The 5,000-nt window shown below is 46.9% G+C and overlaps 1 protein-coding gene across 2 annotated transcripts in view; it reads right to left on the minus strand.

Annotated features, from left to right (window-relative positions):
• Micu1 (mitochondrial calcium uptake 1) overlaps positions 1-5,000 on the minus strand; it is a 157,405-nt gene that overhangs the window by 37,133 nt on the left and 115,272 nt on the right. The window lies entirely within an intron of this gene.

Raw genomic sequence — 5,000 nt, forward strand, 5'->3', positions numbered from 1 at the left:
CACCCACCCATCCACCCACCACCCACCCACCCATCCATCCACCCACCCATCCATCCACTCACCATCCATCCATCCATCCATCCATCCATCTATCCATCCACCCTCCACCTATCCACGCATCCATCCATCCATCCACCCATCCATCCACTTATCCACCCACCATCTACCCATCCACCCACCCATCCATCCACCCACCATCCACCCATCCACCCACCCATCCTCCCACCCGGACATCCACCCTCCACCTATCCACGCATCCATCCATCCATCCATCCACCATCCATCCATCCATCCATCCATCCATCCAAGGAAGATGAAAAGCTAGGGAGAAAAGGAAATATGCTTTATTACACTGGCCAAAAAAAAAAAAAAAAAAGTCTGAAAAGAGTAGAGAGAGAAAGAAATTGCACCTGAAAGTGTGCCATCACTCAGCAAAGGCTTTGGAGGGTATACACTCTGGGACGAGGACAGTCCATGTGTTCCTCTGTACAGTTACAACTTCTGCCAATCCCTCCCTTATACCCGTGTTTCAGAATGACAGGCTTCCTCAGGCCTTTCCTAGCTTGTGAATCATACAGGGCCAGACTGCATGGTGATCTCAGGCCACTGAACCGAACACATCTGTGCTTTTTAGTGGGCTAGAACGGCACGGCCTCTGTGCCACTGTTATCTCTGTCTGGAGTTTCATACTATTAATTCATGAAAAGGAAAAAGGATTACAGGCACCATTCTCTATGGGTATTTTAACATTTGAGTTAAAATCTGTTTATGTAACGGACAGCATCTCTAAACACAACAATCTTTACTGTCTCACTCGGGTTGTCTTCTGGAGTTGAGAAAGAAGGCCTACAATCTGGAATACAGGCAACATAGCCTGGCGCTCAGCAAGGGCTAACAGGATGATCCCATTCGACTCAGACCATGAGATTACAGAGTATTAGCTAAACTGCTAGACTTCTCGGTGTTTTGTGGTGCTGGGTCCTTGTGCATGCTGGGAAATTATTTCATCTCTGTGTGACATTCCCAGCCTAAACTAAACTATACTTTTCAATTCCAAATCTTAAGACCTCTTACATTTTAAAAGGTTTACTGGCTTAGCTGGAGCCAGGTGGCAAATAGCGTTAATACCTTTAATTCCAGCACTCAGGGTGTGGGGCTGGGCATGGTGGCTCACGCCTTTAATCCCAGCACTAGGGAGGCAGAGGCAGAGGCAGAGGCAGGCGGGCCTCTGGAGTTGAGGCCAGCCTGATTCACACAATGTTCCAGGGCAAACCTTGTCTTTTGTGGCTGTTGTTTGCCTGGGAAATGTGGGTGCTCCTATAGTCCTCACTACATGGGAGGTTTAGGAGGGAAGTCAGTGAGCCTGTGGATTTATGACCTGCCCCCGACCCCACGGCATAGCTGTAGCCATTCTGTCTCACGCCTGCTGCCAGCTGTTTCATACTGTTGCTGTAACATGCCTGCCAGTCACTGACACAGGGAAGGGACTTGACTCAGAGCAGGGTCATGCTGACCACATACCCTGTTATGTTCTGTATGTTCGGTCTGAGGGTTGTTAATCTTAGAAAATTCCACAAAGCTTTATGTAGGACTCATCAAGTTAAAGGTCAACTGTTGGGTCTAAAATGGCTTGAGTCAGAGCTAACCACTGGGCAGCACTTTCTGCACCTGTGTATGAGCTCACTGTGGTTTTTTATTTATAAGCTTACAGAAAACGATGTCTGTTGTCATACTTGAGATAATTCTGAGCTATGTCCCTGGTCTGACCAGTGTTAAGGTGTGTAGTCAGGAAACTACTCTTGCTTAAATGAGACTGGTATTTCTGGGGTTTGTGTGGCGACTCTGAACCCTAACACAGTGGGAAGGAAGAAAACTGGGGCTGTGACCAAATGAGCTGACTGAATCACGAGTCCCAGTCATTAGCCAGATCAGGAAAGGGGCTAACTGTCAGTCTGACAGCCCCATGTGCTATACAGGCATACACGCAGGCAAAGCATCTGTACATACAAAAATAGGAACAGTGATATTAATATAAGATAAAAATGTTTGCCCTTTGTTAAAGGATGGAACATTTTTTGCTCAGTTGGACCATCTTTTAACTTTGTTTAGGTCTGTTTTATGTATCGAAATCTTCATTACAGCTAGATATGTAGATTTAAAAACAAAACAAAACAAAACTGGTTATGCCTAAGAATTCTTTCCTGGTAAGGTAAGAAACTAAATATCCACCTGCACTCTCTGTATTTTACTTTGTTTGAGACAAAGTCTGACTATATTGCCCAAACTTCCCTTTCATAGGCCAGGCTGGCCTTGATCTTTTAATCCTCTTACCTCACCCCTGGAATGGAGGGGTTCCAGGTGTGACCTACTAGGCCTTCCTGAAGATTTCTGTATTTTGAACAGGGAAGCATCGCCTAAAATACTAAAAGATACTTAACGGTGGAGCTTAAGGGCAATGATCAGCTAGCTCCCCAAGCTGAAGAACAGATCCATCCTACAGCTCTGAAGCCGCATTTGGAACATAAGGGAAGTGGATCTGAACTTTCCAGCTAACTCTGGTTCATGGTGAGTTCCAGGGCAGCCTGGACTACATAGAAAGAACCCATGTCCTAAAGAAAATTAACCGCCCCCCCACCCAAGCAAAGAAAGGGTAGTGATGTGGCTCAGGTGATGTGGTAATGTTGCCGAGCATGCATGACATCCCCCCCCCCCCACTTTAGCTCTATAAATTGCTATGACAAGTATGCATGGTACCTCCCAGCTTGCAGGGAGGTACAAACAGGAGGGTGAGGCATTAAAGGTTATCCTTGACCACACAATATAGGTCACTGTGAGCTCAATATGACTCTGTCTTAAATTAAAAAAAAAAAATAGTAATATAAAAAAGCAGATTAACAGTTATAGTTTTTAAACTTCTGCTGAGTCCGTGCCCCCTCCCCTCCCCCAGGATCTCACTGTGTAGCTCTGGTTGCCTTGGAACTCACTCTGCAGACCTGGCTCATCTCACCTGCCTCTGCTTCCTGGGGTTAGAGGAGTGGCCGCAATGCCTAGGTGAGCGGCTGGGAATTTTAACTCTCCTTTAAGAGTCATATGAGCCTAATTAATGGGGTTGCCTCTTCTGAAGGGAGAGTCCAGGGTGACTCTAGGCCAGTTAGCTTGTCTTCTGCTCAAACTTGCATTAGTGTGGAGTTAGGAAAGATATGTTTTCAAAGGGAAGGCTGCCTGGAAGAGTCAATCCTCCAGAGGGAGACTGTGAGGCTGCAGGGACTCAGTCAGTATTTTACTGTAGGCTTAACACCCAGTGCTCCCATGCTAGATCTGTGACCTCCATACACCAACCCATAAACATCAGCATCTTATGACAGCGCTGGTCTTCCTTCCCCAAAGAACGTGATCAATGACCTCATGAAGGCAGCTGCTGTGCGCTGTTCCAACCCATCAGTGATGTTAATGTTTCTCCATGAAACTGCTGAAGAATATGGGGGCTTTCCCCTTTAAGAAGACTTTCAGCAAGCAGTGAATGTTATAGGTGATTTCTGCTTCCAGGAACACGAAAGTTCCCTAGCTCTGCATTCTATATTCCTGTGAGATCTGAGAGGGCCGATGCTACTCAGAGTTCAAGGACACTTTCCTTTTCATGTTGAGATCACAGGACTTGTGGAAATAGAAAGGCTGCTGGGAGCGAGGGGTGGGGGGTGGGCAGAAACAGCAACACTCCGATTTGAGGAGGTAAGAGCCGAGACTAACTTAGGCAGGGAGGCAGACTGCCTGAGACTGATGCCCGTGTGCTTGCTGAGCCCACCTTTCTGCAGAGAGCTTTGGGAAGGAGCCAGGGTGTAAACTCAGCAGCTTCATCCTAGAGCGGCCGACGGTGCATCGGTTTCATACGTGAGCTAGAGATCTGGCCTGTTCTTAACTTGATATGCAATACAATTTATTTGTTTATTTGGGTTTTTCGAGACAGGGTTTCTCTGTGTATCCCTGGCTGTCCTTGAATGCACGGGGGTCCATCTGCCTCTGCCTCTCAAGTGCTGGGGCCACCGCCACCCAGTATAATTATGATATTTTGTTGTTATTGTTGTTTAATTTTAATTTCAACTTCATGTGCATTGGTGTCTTGCCTGCATGCATGTCTGTGTGAGGATGTCAGATCCTCTGCAACTTGAGTTACAGACAGTTGTGAGTTGCCATGTAGGTGCTAGGAATTGAATCTGGGTCCTCTGGAAGAAAGCCAGTGCTCTTAACTGCTGGCCCATTGCTCCAGCTCAATGCAAGAATTAAGAAGTAATAATGGTAATCAAAATACAGAATTACATTGGGCTTGGTAATTCATAATCGACTGTGTTTTCATCCCAATGACCGAGATAAAAACAATTTAGGGTGAGTTGGTGCATGGCTGTGGACCAGGCCCTCAGGACCATGAGGGAAGAGGACGGAGAGCTGGGGAGAGCTGGAGATGAGCTCAGTCTACATGGTACCTTGTCCCAGCACAACTGAGAAAGAAAACTAACAAAGGAAAACATGGAAGAAAAATACAATTATAACCCCACCTCCATGCCCCTAAAGCCAAATATTTTTAAGAAGCAACCTTGAGCCGGGCGGTGGTGGCACACGCCTTTAATCCCAGCACTTGGGAGGCAGAGCAGGTGAATTTCTGAGTTTGAGGCCAGCCTGGTCTACAGAGTGAGTTCCAGGACAGCCAGGGCTACACAGAGAAACCCTGTCAAAAAAAAAAAAAAAAGCAACCTTGGGGAAAGATGCGAAGATTTCTTACCAATAGAGAGAGAGAGCCTGTGTAAGTCAGACTACATAAGCCCTCCAAGGGAAGTGTATACACTCTCAGTGGGCTCCAGCATGACAAGGGCCCACCTCACTGACACCTACAGCAAAGTCCCCCAGCTGGGCTGGCCACAGGCCTGAAAAGTTCTCGAAACAATGAGATAGAAGTGTAAAGGCCACCGGTTGCAGCTAGGAGAGCCGGTTCACCTTTATGCTCTGTC

This window comes from Mastomys coucha, unplaced genomic scaffold (assembly GCF_008632895.1).
Source record: "Mastomys coucha isolate ucsf_1 unplaced genomic scaffold, UCSF_Mcou_1 pScaffold3, whole genome shotgun sequence".
Taxonomy (NCBI): domain Eukaryota; kingdom Metazoa; phylum Chordata; class Mammalia; order Rodentia; family Muridae; genus Mastomys; species Mastomys coucha.